This window comes from Lissotriton vulgaris, unplaced genomic scaffold, assembly GCF_964263255.1.
Source record: "Lissotriton vulgaris unplaced genomic scaffold, aLisVul1.2 SCAFFOLD_2011, whole genome shotgun sequence".
Lineage (NCBI taxonomy): Eukaryota > Metazoa > Chordata > Amphibia > Caudata > Salamandridae > Lissotriton > Lissotriton vulgaris.
In genome coordinates, this window is record NW_028243087.1 from 335,080 (window position 1) to 352,373 (window position 17,294).

At 47.9% G+C, this 17,294-nt stretch overlaps 1 protein-coding gene across 1 annotated transcript in view; it reads right to left on the minus strand.

The window, feature by feature from the left end:
* Positions 1–15,882, minus strand: part of LOC147668705 (pro-thyrotropin-releasing hormone-like) — a 67,944-nt gene extending 52,062 nt beyond the window's left edge. Inside the window, exon 1 of the mRNA XM_086948494.1 lies at positions 15,760–15,882. The gene's annotated coding sequence lies outside the window, so the exon portion shown is untranslated. The remainder of the gene's footprint in view (positions 1–15,759) is intronic.
* Positions 15,883–17,294: the final 1,412 nt, after the last annotated feature.

The window sequence follows — 17,294 nt, forward strand, 5'->3', positions numbered from 1 at the left end:
TTGCCAGGGCCGGTTGTGGTTCCCAGTCCGGCCCTGTCTGGGGTGCAAACTTAAAGCAAAAAGAACAATTGATGAACAGAATGCAGAAAAATGTCATACATTCACCCCAGTACAGAGACCTGGGCCTAAATCCATCATTTATTTGCTCACCATGCCATTATAGTTTAAACCCAGCCATATGCAAATCAGTCTTGACCCTGCGCCCAATGGGAACAGTCCAGCCCGAACTGCCAAGCCAGTTCTTCCCTGGACTGAAAACAAGCATCCTAGGACCGGTTTCAGGGTTTCACCCTTCATCAGCCAAGATAGCTTGACTGCAGTGGCATGGAGAGCACGGGACCAACGTCTGGGCATACCCGTCCAACTCAGGGTGACAAATGCAAAAAGAACAATTGAGGAACAGAATGCAGAACAATGTCATACATTCACCCCAGAAAGAACGATGGATTGAACCCAGATCTGGGGTGATTGTATGATGTATTCAGCATTCCGTCCATCATTTCTTTGCGTAGCACTGGGGTGCAAACTTGGCATTTGACACAAGTGTGAAATGCCCCCTCATACAGGCCTCTTGGTGTCATTTTAGCGAGGGGGGCAGATCTCGGTCTTTGGTCTGTGTGAAGGGTCATCCCTTCATCCTCAAACATACGAGACTGCAAGACTCATCACCTCGGGGGAAAGAGTGTATGGATGTAGCCACCTCCGGGTGCAGACAGGCGGGGTAATGGGTGTGTGACCCCGACACACTCACATCTGCAAGTGATCACCTTGAATGGGCCTACACACGCTATAGAGCATGTCTGACCCTCCCCCCCCCCACACAAACTCAGGCCTGTGGAAGTGGTCACCTTCAAGGTGCAGGTTCAGCCTTTAGTACATGTGTGATCCTCTCCACACACAGATATTTGTGCAGGCACTCCGGGTACACACTCAACCTTTGGTGTATGAATGACCACGGCCCCCACACGAGCCTCTGCAAGGAACCAACCTTTAGTAAATGAGTGATAGCACCCCCCCCCCCCTCACACCAACTCACGCACATACTGCCCGCTGTATGCAGCCAACTCTGGGGAGTAAGGTCAGTCTTTGGTTCAAGTGGCATGAACTACACCCACCCCACACATATGTAGCCTCCTCCAGATGTGTATGCATGAAGAGCCAAGCACCCCCCAACACACTAGCCTTCGGGGTGCATGCTCCCCTTTTGATGTATGTGAAGGGCTCCTCATAGACATGCCCCTGCGAGCAGTCCCCACCCCGCCCCCCTTACATGGCGCACACTCAGCCCTTCCTTGGTGCATTTGTGAGGAACCCCCCTCGCACATTCACAAGTCTCAGTCAGAGTCCAGTCACCTCCGAGGGGCGTGAGTGTCCTCTCCTTGGTGCTACACACAGCCCCTCTCGCGCTTCTTGCACGCGCACGTGTATGCGCGCGCTCCACTTCACGTGCTCCTACAGCTTTCCATATGCTCCCCTTAGGACATCGAGGCTGAACTGACTAGAAATCCATCTATCAGAGTTTCGCGTCGGCTGTAAGGCCATCCTTTCAGAATCCTCGCCCCTTCGCTCCATTAATGGGCCTCTAAATCCCAGCCACGGGCGCCCCCAGTTCGAGAATATCTCCGTGTGTCTTCTTGCGGAACAAACCTGGCGTTTCTAATATTCCTCTTAAGGCTGCGCGGGCCCTTCTCGTGGAAGTAATTCTCCATCAGAGCCACGGCTGCTCGCTGAAGCCGCCCTTTAATGATCTAGCTCAGTGGGTGGAGGCCCTGCAGCAGAGGTCTGGACCTACCGGGCTCTATTACTTTCATTCTTCGGAAAACGATCAATTGGTTGACAATGAGACAGCTAAAAATAGCAGACATTAACGTGGGTGCCAATGCAAAGAGGCTCGGTGTCGGACTCTAAAGGATGAAATTCTGAGTTGTCCCTGCCAGAATCAGAGCTAATGACTTGAAGATTGTAGTTGTTTTCAAAGAACACTTTGGGGCATATTTACAAGATAAAGACGCGCTGCAAGCCATCTTGCTGCACTGAGCTCCGTCATTAGGACAGTGCAGTGATGCGTCGTATTTACAGCGATAGGACGCATCCCTGTGCTTCCCTCTGCACTGGTGCACAATTGTCTACCTAGTGCCAACGCAGACACTCTTGCACCATGGTGCAAGGGTGTCTGTATTACTGGGATGATTTTTTTTGTGCAGGAAGAGACACCTTCCTGCACAATAACAATACTTGAGGGTATTTTCCTTCCTTTATGTGTGTGGTAGATTGCAGCACAAATATAAAGAGCAACAAGCGTTGGAAATGCAATCGGTCTTGCATTTGTTTGAGTTAGAGCTATTGGCATTGTAAATGGTAATGTCTTTTACCTATGTGTTATGGAGTGTATATAGGTGGTGTGTAGTGGAATTATGTGGGTTGGATTGGATTAGTTAGTTGGGTAAAGGTGTGGCATGGAATTGTGTGGTGTGGAGTGAATTTGTGCTGTGGAATTATGTAGCATGGTGTGTTTTGGAATTATGTGGATAGTAATTATGTAGTATTGGGTGTACTGGAATTATGTAGAGTGGGATTGTGTGCTATGGAGTGTAATTATGTGGAAGGGTGTTTTGTATTGTTGAGTGGTATGTAGAGGAGTTTATTTATGTGGCGTGCTTTTGGATTTTGTAGCACGATGTGTAATTGTGTGGTGCGAATTGGATATATGTGGTGTGTTGTGTAATCGTGTTGTTGAGTTATATTATGTGGTGTGGATTGGAAATGTGTGGAGTTGAATTGTGTGCATGGAACTGTGTTGTTAGCTTTGCGTTTGAGAGCTATTGGCACTGTCAATGTTAATCTGTTTTATCAATGTGTTTTGGAGTGGATTGGATGCGTGTGGTATGTAGGCTGGATTGGAACTGTTTCTTTTGTAATAGTATGATTTGGAATTGTGGGGTGTTGAGTAAAGTTGTGTGCAGTGGAATTATGTGCCATGATGTGCAGTGGAATTGTGTAGATAGAAAGTATGTGGCACCAAGTGTATTGGAATTATGTGGAGTGGGATTGTGTGTTATGGAGTGAAATTATGTGGAGTGGTATTGTGTGTCGTGGAGTGACATGTAGTTGAGAGGAGTTTTGTGGTGTTGAATTTTGTAGCACTATGTGGAATTATGTGTAGTGGATTGGATATATGTGCTGTGTAGTGGAATTGTGCTCTGTAGTTGAATTATATGGTTTGGTGTGGAATTATGAACTGTGGAATTGAATTTTGTGGAGTTGAACTGTGTGGCATGGAACTGTGTGGCATTGAGTGAAGTTATGTAGAATATAATTATGAGGTCTGGTGTGAAGTATATTTATGTGGATTGTTATGTGGCATTGAGTGGATTTATGTGGGGTGTATTCATGTGTTATTGAGTAGAGTGTAATTAGGTGGAGTTGAATTGTGTTGTTAAGTGGTATTATGTGGAGTGCAAATATGTTGTGTTGTGTGATAAGGTGCTCTGAGTGAATCATGGTTGTATTGTCGCGTCGCCGTCTTCCAAGTCAATACCTATAACAAACTGCTCAAGAATGCTGATTGCAGTACTGGCCGCCATCCAGAGGTAAAAGACAGTCATAAGAACATACAACAAATTATGAAAGGATAAACGGAAAAAATAAAGGCTGGAGTATTGAAATTTCCTATGAAAGTATTTCTCCTATTAGTACACTATTTATAAAGAAAAGCAGACGGTTGCCAGTCCAATGGTAAGTGAAAAAACTCATGTGCATCAAGTCTCAGCACATGATTTATGTTTCAAAAATCACCTTTAAATATGTTTTGGAAATTCAACCATTCACTCCAAACATCAGCTTATGAGCTCTGAAGATGCTCACATGTTCATGTTTGAATACAATTTTGTCATGCAAACAAAAAAATGTATAAGGCTGGGATGCACACTTGAGAGCTACTGACAGGTAGCTCACTTTAGGGAACTGATAAGAGAAGCTACAGGAGGAAAACTCATTGGTAAATGCAGGAAACCATGCTACAGAAACTGAATGCATTCACGTTTCTATCAGCATAATAAAAAACACATTGAAACACAACCATACACTCCTTAAAAAACATCATCATACAAATAAGGCATTTTACATCCTTTAGATTGTGCAAGTATTTATAAAAGTTACCATACACATGTCAATAGCTCCAGGTACGGGAAAGAGAATAAAAAGTTCATCACACAGTAGGAAAGGTGAACATTATGGGGTCCCCCAACTTAGGGTGAGAACCCTGAAAATGACCTGGAAAGGAAAACCATGACTTGCTAAATGATTTGGCGGTGGTTCCATAGTACCAGGACCACCACATGCTGAGTTATGGGCAAAAATGTGTGTTTGAATAAAGGGCCCCGCAAAGCATTATGGGGTGAGCTCCCATAGTGCAATGAATATTATAGTACTAGCTCCCCTGCTGAGTTGGGGAAAGCCCCAGTAAAGTTTTCTTTGCGTTTTCTTTCCTTTCAGTGGCCTCGCGCCACATTTTCCTTTTTTCAATGGATGCTCTACCGCGTGCTGCTGCAAGAGCTGGCAGCCTTTCCTGGAGTCTGACACTCCACCAGAAGCACACGCTTGTCCAGGGATGGGGTCGGGGCCCCCTTTAACATAAATCCTCCCAGAAGCGCCTAAATCTCATACAAGATGGTGACAGTGTAAAGAGTCTGGAGACGGGGTGTGTTGAAATTATTTTTGAAGTGGTGCATGGGAGAAGAGAAATGGGATGGAGGAGCAACATGAGGGATGGGACACACTGCTCAGAACTCGAGAGTCCAAAGACAATGGGCCCCATTCACAGAACTAACTTAAGACAAAATCCTAAACTTACTACCATTTTGGTATTCTCAGAAGGCACTTACTCATTTCGGTATTCACAGAAGTTAGGAGTCCTAACTTTAGCACTCCTAAATGCCTTCTGTGAATACCGAAAGTCTTAAAGTTAGGATTTTTCTCAGTTTAGGAGTTCTAAAGTTAGGAGTCCTAACTTTTGGACTCCTAAATGCCTTTTGTGAATACTTAAAATCTTAAAGTTAGGATTTTTCTCAGTTTAGGAGTAGTAAAGTTAGGACTCCTAACTTCTGTGAATACCGAAATGAGTAAGTGTCTTCTGTGAATACCAAAATGAGTAAGTGCCTTCTGTGAATACCAAAATGGTAGTAAGTTTAGGATTTTGTCTTAAGTTAGTTCTGTGAATCAGCCATTGTCCCTGGGAAACTGGGTTTGCGTCACAATTATTATTTTTAAATCTCATTACAAGTATAATTAAATAAACACTGTTTGAACAGTTACCAGATGGGGTGAACAACTGGGAGCAAAAGAAAACAAGGGCGAGGGAGGGGAAGTGCACAAAACAGGAGTCCGTCTGATGAGCAAGAAACAAAGAAATGCAAATTCTGTGTGTGTTTGCTGGAAAGCCTAAAGTCAACAACAAAAATAGTGCAGAGGAGGAGCACAGGAAAACAGGTAACTGGGGCAGTCCTGAAGCCCATAATCTGAATACAGCATGTCTTGAAGAGACAGTGCAAGCGCCACCCAGGCCAGACTTCAAAACGAGGAGAAATAAAGGTATTTGTCCTCGTTGAGCCATCTTAATGCATCCCCTAGGGAGGCGTTAGAATCTGATGCATTCCCAAGCTTACAAAACCTTGTAAATCTGAGAATGCGTCAGATTCCATGAGTGTTGCGTGGGAACACCCTCAGCAACACCCATGGAATGCCCCTTTCATGCAGAGTAAGGTGTGAAAGGGGCCATATTTACAAGGACATGAAAAGCCATGCAGGGTGGCTTTACGTGGCTTGTAAATATGGGCCGGCACACTGCACCTCCAGAGCGCCACAAAAGCCTTGCTCCAAAGGCGTAAATATGCCAAAGGGGCATTTTAAGTATGACCCTCAGGGGCATATTTACTAGAACTGATGTATCAGTATTGATGCGTCACATTTCTTGAGCCTGCAGCACATTTCCTAACAACGCGCTCAATGCGCTGTACTTACAATACAGTGATCCATGGCACAAGGATTCACCGATGCATCAGAAATTCTGACGCATCTTTTGGTGCTGATGTGACACATTGCTGGTGTTGGCCGTAAGACTGATGCAACTACAGCACTGCATCAGAACACAGAGGCAAGTCCCTTGTTAAAAGCCCTGCGTCAATCATTATGCCTGGTTTGAGAAGGCATAGGGATTTTGGCGCAGTCAAGTTGTAGAGTGACGCAGTGAAAAGTTTTAAATTTCACTGTGTCAGTTCTACGTGGCTTTTAACTTGGGAATGGACACCCTGCATACATTACACATGGGGCAGGTATAATGTGATGCAGTATTGACAAATGAGTGTCCCCTTTGGAGTACTGATGCCTCCACAGGGAGAAAGAGGGGTAAAAATGAGTTACGGGCCACGCCTATGCACTACTCCAACTGGATAAGGGAAGGGGAAAATCCTTTTTCTTATACAACCCTCACCCACTCTAATGGTGGCATGCTTCTTCATCTGCTTCACCATAACTCCTACAGGTCAAGGTGGGCTCAACCATGTTCCAGGGAGCACTTATGAAGATTGTTAGTTAGGGGCGTAACTTTAAAGATACAATTTAATTCCTCATCCACTCCCTAGGTATCCCTTTATTAGTGGGGTGGATGGGAAAGACTATGTAGGGTCTATTAGGATGTGATGGTCCTATGACCCTAATACACCGGCATGTTTCAGACCCATACTAATGGTCTAAAAAGATCCCAGGCTTTCCTCAGGGTGGGTTTGTAAATATGCCACTCCCTCATGATGTGTATTTTGTGTGATTTTATGTGTGTAAGTGGCATGCACAAATTCAAAGCATGCATGGAGTGTGTAATACTTGCCACTCAGGGTAGTACTCTAAGTGCTTTGTGACAAAGAGGGGGAGCAGAGGCTAGTAGGTCTCATTGCGGATAGGGACCCTTAAAGAAAGTTTGACTACAGGGCTGCTCACTCTTGCCCCCTTAGGAACAGTCATCTTCAGCACTTAGGGTACAACCCAGAGTGGCAAGTGTGGCACACTCCATGCATACTTTGAATTGTTCATGCCCCACGCACACAAAAATCACACGTGAGACACGTCATGGGGGAGTAGCATATTTGCAAACCCACCCTGACAAAAGCCCGGGACCTTCTTAGGCCGCTAGCATAGGGCTGAAACAGGTTGGTGTATTATGGTCATAGGACCATCACATCTTAATAACCCTACATAGTCTCTGGTTTTAACCTTCCCATCCACCGCACTACTAAAGGAATACCCAGAGAGTGAACGAGGAAATGTTATCTGTAAAGTTACTCCCCCTAACGAACAACCTTCGTAAGAGCTCCCTGGAACATGGTCGAGCTCACGCTGACCTCTAGGAGTCAGGGTGAACCTGATGATGAAGCATGACACCACTAGAGTGTGTGAGGGCTGTATCAGATAAAGTCTTTTTTCCCCTTCTCTGCTCCAGCTGGGGTAGTGCATAGGCGTGGCACGTAACTCAATAATACTCTTTCTCCCTGTGGAAGCGTCAGCCCTCCAGAAGGGACACTCCTTGGTCATTAGTGTTTATACAGGGACGGCGTACCCCTGCATCCTCTTTCAAGAGGCCCTCTCTACCATTTAAGGGCTGTGATGTTCCCCATCTTCCAGTCCTATATGCTTGAATAATGTGACATAGGCCTCTACAAACTAACACCGTGCGCCCAGCGCGTCACTTTGTAAATATGGAGCAGTGCGGAGCACTGATTGCACCGCTTCTGCGTAAAAAAGAAACAACACTGTGGCGATGCTAGCTCCTTGTATATATGCCCTTTAATTGGCTGAGACATTTTGCTTGATATTGAGAGAAAAATCCACCACTGCATCACTCACCGCCAAATACAGATTGCGGATTCCTCAGATTAAGCCGCCTTTTATCCTGATGAAATGCTCGTCAGTGACAAGCGTGGGGTTTGTTTGCTGTCAGAGTGATGCAGTATGATGATCTTTAGAACTTTCTACAACCCAATGTGGCTGTGAGCCCCTATGTCTTAGATTCGTCCAGGCCACCCTCTCCCTCACAAGAAGATATTGAATTTTTACAATCCAAGTGTATATATTTGTCAGAATTTAGGAACGAGAAAATGAAAAGGTGGGTAGTTCCGCCTAAAAAATGCTTTGACTACAATTACATGGCATGCTGAAGAGCCTAATGTGTTGGTGTGTATCCATCTGGCTTAAGTGCTAGCTCAGGCTTTGCCACCTGATCACACTGTGTGATCCTGGACACATTGCTTCATCTCAGCATTCCTCAGTGCCTATATTCCACCAGTACGAGTACATAGAATTGGAAACACAAACCGATAGGGGAGGGTCCTAGGGCATGTTTAGAGACCTGGCATGGACACAGCCCCCAATAATTAACATAGTATACACAGTGTGTCCACGGGTCTACCAAAAACTGATCTACCTTAGAAAGACATAAACCAACAAATTAAGTGTGTATATAATTCAGAGGATCACCTTATGAATAAGGATACCCATCAGTCACCATTCTATACCGCCCTAGTCATCATCTGGGCTTCCTTACGACCTTCCCATCGTGAATCATAAAATATGTTTACTAGGACTAGGTGGACACATCCTACATCTATTTATGAAGCACGGGATCACTTTTAAAGATGTCAAGTAATGGTGTCAAATTCTGGGTAAAAAATAAGAAACTTGCAGTGTGTGAAATATGTGAAATAATTGGTGAATTAAAATTGGGTAAGTGGGAGAAACATGAGTTTATTATTACCGCTCAATCGCCCAAGATTAAGAACAGTGCAAAAAGATGGCAGCTCTAACAAATATCTGTGTACATAGAATTGGGCCACATACTTCTTATTAGTGCTATGTAAATGACAGCCTTAACCAATGCGATGTGCTGTTCTCATTTGCAATGTGATCTTAGCAGTATGTAATCTTAACGTGAAAATAACGAGGCCTAGCAGGTCTGGCTAAATGGTTTCTTAAGGAACCTGAATACCCGAGGGCTAATCATGGCGCACCCTCCTGATGAAATTGTGTGACCTTGGACCACTTACTTTACTCCTTGTTTGTCTTACATACGAATCGAAATTAGTAGCTTTGCAAACAGACCAACCTCAGAACTAGTTCAAGTATATACAAAAAATGGAAAGCATATATTTACGCTCTTTAGTTTAAAATAGATCTTACTATAAACCACCTCTTTTAATTTTCCAACCTCTGCCATTCCAAGAGCCCTTTCGTGGCTCTGACAGGGAAGGTCTGCGGATTTTTAAACTAAAGCGCTAAAAATCGACTGATGACAAATTAAGGAGTATATATCTTGGCTAGGTTCCTGGCTGTGAGTCTATAGAAATGGTGTCCAATCTCTGTGTCTAGACTCGACCTAATTGTGTGATCCTGGGAAAATCCTTTAGCTCCCTATCTACCTCGGTTGCCTTATTTGCCAAAGGTAGCCACTGACTACTCATGCACCAGAAGAAAGCTGGATGCCATTGAAGATGCCCTTTAAGCGGTCATCCACAAATAATGCCGCAGTATGTCTCAAAATCCCAGATGACGTCATCAAACACAGAACATTCTAGAATGCCTATTGCTGCGCTGATTGGTAGAGATGCAAGACCGGGAAAAGAGAACTGTTCTTTTCCCTCCACTAAGTGGTGCTTTTAAAGAAGATAATGAGCTATTTGTTTTACATAAATATGACATATTCTATTTGTAATATCGCTTATTGTAAATTAAAATGTAAATGCTTCCCTAAAGGGATTGTGAGTGTGTCTGCTAAACCAGTACTCGAGTTATATTGCGTCAAGCAGAGTAAGGTTAAGCCAATGCTAACTACTGACCAATGCAAACACATTTAAGAAATAGATATATTTCTTAATAAGTTATCCGGGTCATACTGAACCCACCCCCAGCTTGTCTTCACCAAATGAATCAGAGCTCAAGGGGCCAGATTAAAAATGTGCGTTGATATTTTCATTTTTAGGAGGATTCTTCTAAAGACGGATGACACTTGTCAGTAAAAATGCAATTTTCACACCGGCCAATTGGACAGTTTTTCTACTGGTGCGGGGCGTAAAACAAAGCTGCCTGTAAAGTTGTCCCAGACCAGTGAAATCAATGTAGTAAACGATTATTGAAGAATTACACCTGGACGGCCGAAAGCCCACATAACTCGCACCTCATGAAAAATTGGCTTTATGTCAATTTATGTTAGAATTTGTTTAGCAAATGTATATGTTTACAACCCCATCAGATGCCACTTGTTAAAGCCTCTGCCATCTGATGCTTGTCACTACTGATTTATATGTTTACTACCCCCATCAAATGCTACTCGTTAACCCCTTAATTGCTGCCGTCGGCCAATGGCCGACGGCAGCACTACCTGCCCAGTGCTGCTGTCGGCCATTGGCCGACGGCGCCCCACCCGCGCACGGAAATGCCCTCACTGCGGCGGAATTACCGCCGCGGTTAACGGGTTAAAAGCTCCGCCAACTGATGCTTCTCAATACTGATTCATATGTTTAATAACCCATCAGATTCCACTGATGGTTCGCTAAAGGCTCCGTACATGAAATAGGGAGAGAAGGAGGATACAAAGCTAGGTCGCCCTCCAAAGACGTATAATCAAACACAAACCCAAAGTATTGGGTTCTTAGACCTAGCTAGTGGCTAAGGCCACTGGCCGTTGTTGTCAGAAAGAAGCCCAGAAGAAAGAAACATTTCTTTCTTGAGTCCCCTGACTCACCAGGGTTTCCCCATGGTGACATGCTTCATCATTGGGGCCATCCCAGCTCTCTACGAACTGAGGCGTGCTACGACTTGCGGAATTACGTAGAAGCACTTTTTTTGTGGAGGACTATGTGTAGTGCAATGTGAAGTGGAGTGGGTGTTGGTGAATTAAAAATACTGTGCTAGTGGGCCTAAAATATTTTATTCCTGCTCCTAGGTGGGTATGGTTAAAAAGGGGTAAACACTGTGTACCAATCTATAATGAGAAGGGAATCAGTGTATGGTCGACATGTTTCGAGCTTCCCCTAGCTCTTCCTCAGGACCACACAGGGACCAGCCCTGTGTTTGCCAATCCTATTTAAACCTTAATAGGAAAATAAAAATAAGTAAAAAGAAAAACAGTGAAGGCTGCTACTAATATAAGCATGTGTATAAATACATACGATTCCTAATTCACGTAGTATATTTGTCAATGTGTGTAATAGCACCTCATGGTCTCGGGGGTGGGGGGGCGGTGTCTCCCTTTGAAATATCCTTCAAGCCTGGAGACGCCGCGCACAAATACCTACTTAGCTTCCCCGCCGGACCACATCTTCTGGGTGAGGGGACTCAAGAAAAACATTTTTCTTTCTTCTGAGCTTCTTTCTGACCACATCGGCCAGTAGCCTTAGCCACTAGCTAGGTCTAAGAACCCAATACTTAGGGTTTGTGTTCGCTAAAGGCTCCGCCATCTGATGTTTGTCACTACTGAGTCATGTGTTTACTAGCCACTCGGATGCTATTTGTTAAAAGCTCTGCCAACTGAAGCTTGTCACTACTGAGTCATATGTTTACTAGCCCATGAGATGCTACTCAGTAAAGGCTCCCTCATTCATGGCTGCAGAGCCCCTGGGATGCCTGTAGAGCCCGGGTCAGAGAGGCTGCAGAGCCCGGGTCAGGGCATTGACGGCTGCAAAGCCTGGGTCAGGGCATTGATGGCTGCAGAGCACCTGGGATGAAGAGTCCCTGGGATGCCTGTAGAGTCCGAGTCAGAGAGGCTGCAGAGCAGGCCCGGACTGACCGTTGCGGGCACCGGGCAATCCCCCGGTGCACCGCAAGGGTGGGGGCCGTTTTTGTGCCCCTAGGGGCCGTTTTTGTTACAGGGTCGTTTTTGCAGCATAGCTGCAAAATCGGCCCTGTAACAAAATTGGCCGAAAACCAGCCCAGCAAAGAGCTCGGTCGCACCCCCACCCTCCCCCAGGGGGGCTGGCCGAGCACTTTACCGGGCCAGGTTTTGGTTCCCAGTCCGGCCCTGCTGCAGAGCCCGGGTCAGGGCATTGATGGCTGCAAAGCTCGGGTCAGTGAGGCTGCAGAGCCCGGGTCAGGGCATTGATGGCTGCAGAGCCTCTGGGATCCCTGCAGAGCTCGGGTCAGTGAGGCTGCAAAGCCTGGGTCAGAGAGGCTGCAGACCTCGGTTCAGGGCATTGATGGCTGCAGAGCCTGGGTCAGGGCATTGATGGCAGCAGAGCCCCTGGGATGCCTGCAGAGCCTGAGTCAGGGCATTGATGGCTGCAGAGCCCCTGGGATGCCTGCAGAGCCTGAGTCAGGGCATTGATGGCTGCAGAGCCCCTGGGATCCCTGCAGAGCCCGGGTCAGGGCATTGATGGCTGCAGAGCCCCTGGGATGCCTGCAGAGCCTGGGTCAGGGCATTGATGGCTGCAGAGCCCCTGGGATCCCTGCAGAGCCCGGGTCAGGGCATTGATGGCTGCAGAGCCCCTGGGATGCCTGCAGAGCCTGAGTCAGGGCATTGATGGCTGCAGAGCCCCTGGGATCCCTGCAGAGCCCGGGTCAGGGCATTGATGGCTGCAGAGCCCCTGGGCTGCCTGCAGAGCCTGGGTCAGGGTATTGACGGCTGCAGTGCCCCTGGGGTGCCAGCAGAGCCCGGGTCAGAGAGGCTGCAGACCTCGGTTCAGGGCATTGATGGCTGCAGACTCCCTGGGATGCCTGTAGAGCTCGGGTCAGTGTCACAGAAGAGCTCGGGTCAGGGCATTGATAGCTGCAGAACTCGGGTCAAGGCATTGATGGTTGCAGAGCCCCTGGGATGCCTGCAGAGCCTGGGTCAGGGCATTGATGGCTGCAGAGCCTCTGGGTTGTCTGCAGAGCCTGGGTCAGGGCATTGATGGCTGCAGAGCCTCTGGGTTGTCTGCAGAGCCTGGGTCAGGGCATTGATGGCTGCAGTGCCCCTGTGTTGCCCGCAGAGCCTGGGTCAGGGCATTGATGGCTGCAGTGCCCCTGTGTTGCCCGCAGAGCCTGGGTCAGGGCATTGATGGCTGCAGAGCCTCTGGGTTGTCTGCAGAGCCTGGGTCAGGGCATTGATGGCTGCAGTGCCCCTGTGTTGCCCGCAGAGCCTGGGTCAGGGCATTGATGGCTGCAGTGCCCCTGTGTTGCCCGCAGAGCCTGGGTCAGGGCATTGATGGCTGCAGTGCCTCTGGGTTGTCTGCAGAGCCTGGGTCAGGGCATTGATGGCTGCAGTGCCTCTGGGTTGTCTGCAGAGCCTGGGTCAGGGCATTGATGGCTGCAGTGCCTCTGGGTTGTCTGGAGAGCCTGGGTCAGGGCATTGATGGTTGCAGAGCCCCTGTGTTGCCCGCAGAGCCTGGGTCAGGGCATTGATGGCTGCAGTGCCTCTGGGTTGTCTGCAGGGCCTGGGTCAGGGCATTGATGGCTGCAGTGCCCCTGTGTTGCCCGCAGAGCCTGGGTCAGGGTATTGATGGCTGCAGTGCCTCTGGGTTGTCTGCAGAGCCTGGGTCAGGGTATTGATGGCTGCAGAGCCCCTGGGTTGCCTGCAGAGCCTGGGTCAGGGCATTGATGGCTGCAGAGCCTGGGTCAGGGCATTGATGGCTGCAGAGCCTGGGTCAGGGCATTGATGGCTGCAGTGCCTCTGGGTCAGGGCATTGATGGCTGCAGAGCCCCTGTGATGCCTGCAGAGTTCGGGTCAGAGAGGCTCCTGATGGACACCAAGCCCCTGTTGTTTCTGCAGAGCCCGGGTCAGGGCATTGATGGCTGCAGGGCTTGGGTCTCGTCTGCGTCAGGGCATTGATGGCTGCAGAGACCCCGTCAAAGCTTGGATCTCTAAAGAGCCCCCGCCAGAGCGCGGCTGGGGGATACCATGTCCAATCTTGGTGGCTGAAGACCCTTAATTAACGCATTGATTACTGATGACCCATTTCAAACGCTTTGATGGCTGTATGAACCCCCTGCTAACAAAACAGGTGGCTGCAGAAGGCTTACCAAGAGCCCTGGTTGCAACAGAGACCCCCGTCAGACCCCGTCTCTGCAGAGTCTCCGTGCCGCAGAAGCCCCTCTTGTCCCTGTGCGGTTCCTTGCTGCACGTCTTGGAAAAGAGAGGTGTGCGGTGTCAGGTATGGCCGGCGCTTTTGTTTTCTTCTTGAACGTACTTAACACAGAACTTGACTGCCTCATCACTCTGAAACTTTACTTCCCTTCGAGTGGAGCGAGAGCTCCGCAGCAGAGCAGGCACCTATGTGAGACACGGACAGAACAGGCATAGAGCGGAGCAGGCACGGTCCACCCATCGAGATACGGACAGAACAGGCATAGAGCAGAGCAGGCACGGTCCACCCACGCGAGACACGGACAGAACAGGCATAGAGCAGAGCAGGCACGGTGCACCCATCGAGATACGGACAGAACAGGCATAGAGCACAGCAGGCACGGTCCACCCATCTAGATACGGACAGAACAGGCATAGAGCAGAGCAGGCACTGTCCACCCACCCGAAACACGGACAGAACAGGAATAGAGCAGAGCAGGCACGGTCCACCCACGTGAAACAGGGACAGAACAGGCATAGAGCAGAGCAGGCACGGTGCACCCATCGAGATACGGACAGAACAGGCATAGAGCACAGCAGGCACGGTCCACCCATCGAGATACGGACAGAACAGGCATAGAGCAGAGCAGGCACGGTCCACCCACGCGAGACACGGACAGAACAGGCATAGAGCAGAGCAGGCACGGTCCACCCATGCGAGGCACGGACAGAACAGGCATAGAGCAGAGCAGGCACGGTGCACCCATCGAGATACGGACAGAACAGGCATCGAGCAGAGCAGGCACGGTCCACCCATCTAGATACGGACAGAACTAGCATAGAGCAGAGCAGGCACGGTCCACCCACGCGAGACACGGACAGAACAGGCATAGAGCAGAGCAGGCACTGTCCACCCACCCGAAACACGGACAGAACAGGAATAGAGCAGAGCAGGCACGGTCCACCCACGTGAAACAGGGACAGAACAGGCATAGAGCAGAGCAGGCACTGTCAAATCATGCGAGACAGGGACCGAACAGGCATAGAGCGGAGCAGGCACGGTCCACCCACCCGAGACAGGGACAGAACAGACATAGTGCAGAGCTGGCGCTGTCCACTTGAGCAGTGCTGCAAATCACACACTGAAGAACAGACAGACAGCTAACAAACACGGAAAGAACAGGCATAGAGCAGAGCGGGCGCTGTCCACTTGAGCAGTGCTGCAAATCACACACTGAAGAACAGACAGACAGCTAACAAACACGGAAAGAACAGGCATAGAGCCTGGCCAGGGCTACACATCCCACACAGAAGAACTGGGAGAGTTAACACACACGGACAGAATAGGCATAGAGCGGAGCAGGCACGTTCCGCCTTAGATGGGCTGCAAATCACACACAGAGGAAGACTAATAGCGAAGCATACACTATTCACCCGGACAGGGCTAACACAAACACACAGATCGAGCAAGCACAACTCACCCGAGCAGTTCTAACAAACACATACTTCACCCGAGAAGTTCTAACAAACACACACAAGAACAGGCTGAGTTAACAAACACTTAAAGAAGAACAGACTGATAACAGAGCAAGTACCGTTGACTCGAGCACTGCGAGATGAGCTAACAAGCACACAGAGAGAGAACAGACAGCGCAGTATCTGGTTGGATTGAAGCGCCGTACCTGCCTTTTACTGTGGCGTTTGCTGCTCTCAGTGGCGGTGTGTGTTGCAGGTGCTGAGAGGCGATGCTCGCTCTCTTCTGGGCGCCCGAGCTCTGATGCTGCTCGCCTGCCTCCTGTGTGCCCTCAGCATCCACTAGGACTCCCCCTCTCCGCAGCACGGGCTGCAGGCACTTATATTGCCTATCGGACGATTATGCAAATGTTTGTGATGTAATTTAAGTGATGCGTTGCTTTCGCCTTTCGTTGAGTGTGTGTGTGTTTTTTGGGGCCGCTGACGTCAGAGACGCGAGTTTGCAACGCACAACTGAGTTCTGCCTAGTTTCAGGACTTGGTTTGGGGGCCACGTGCTCTTGGGGTGGCAGTGTTCACCCGTGAGGGGTTGTGTTATTGACGTGGGTGGTTGTGTGTCATACTAGGGTGTTTTGACTCCCTACTGTCTCCCTTGATATATATCCGTACCTCTGTGTGGCACTGTCTGTGGGAAATTATGCCCGTGTGTCACTTTGGTGTTTATGCGTGCACTTATGTCTTTGTTTCAGTTTGTGCAGATTTGATTTGTCTATCTGAGTGCTCTTTATAACATGATTTGGTTTAACAAAACCTTACTGCACCATAATAATAATAATACAAAAAGTACAATGAAATAAGAACTCGAACATTCATAATTCCACGATTCATGTTTTTAAAAACACAATAACATGCATTAAAATGTATCAAATGCAGCGTTGAAGAACGCGTTGCACTTCTACATACTTCACCTTTTAGGGAACAAAGGCGGTACAGATACACTGGTTTGCGAAGGATCACACAGTTTGGTCTAGCATGAACGCAGGGATTCTATTTTAAGTCTACTGGTGCCATACTCTTAATTTAGCTACGCTGCACGTGTGTGGACTTCATGGGAGATTGTTAGTGTATGTGCGTGTCTTTGCTGACATGACGCTCTCTGTGAACGTGCCTGCCTGCCGATTTACATTACCAGGCGCATCTAAATAAATGTGTCTTAGAAAACACATACCGTGCATGCGTCTCCGTTTATTTAAAAGGTGTTATAAGGGACCTTACTAATTAACCTCCTTTCCACTGACCTACGCTGCACAGGTAAGTTGCGTCTTGTCCGCCCCCCCTCCCCCTTTCACACCCAAACCTCGCGCCCACGACAGACATCTTAATGTGAAAAAACAGAGGCAAAAGTGAGCTGGGCTCCGTAAGAACAGAGGGACGAAGTGGCGAAAACACCACAAGAAACAAATACCCCGATGTAAGCAAAGTTGCCACAGTTTTTAGAGAATTATTTGAACACATCGAGTTACTGTAGGTTCTTATTTTACGGTTGTGTGATTGTAGTGCTTCCTGCTGTCTTTTAGCGCTAGAAGCATAGTAGAGTCGCACACAACAATAAAGATTTTTTTTTTGTTTAAAATGCTTTATTGAAGTTTTAAAACAACGTAAAGCATCAATAAAAAAATTAAAAGAGCAGGAAGTATTAATAACATGAAATATGATAAAACTGCAATATTACAGAGTATCCTTAA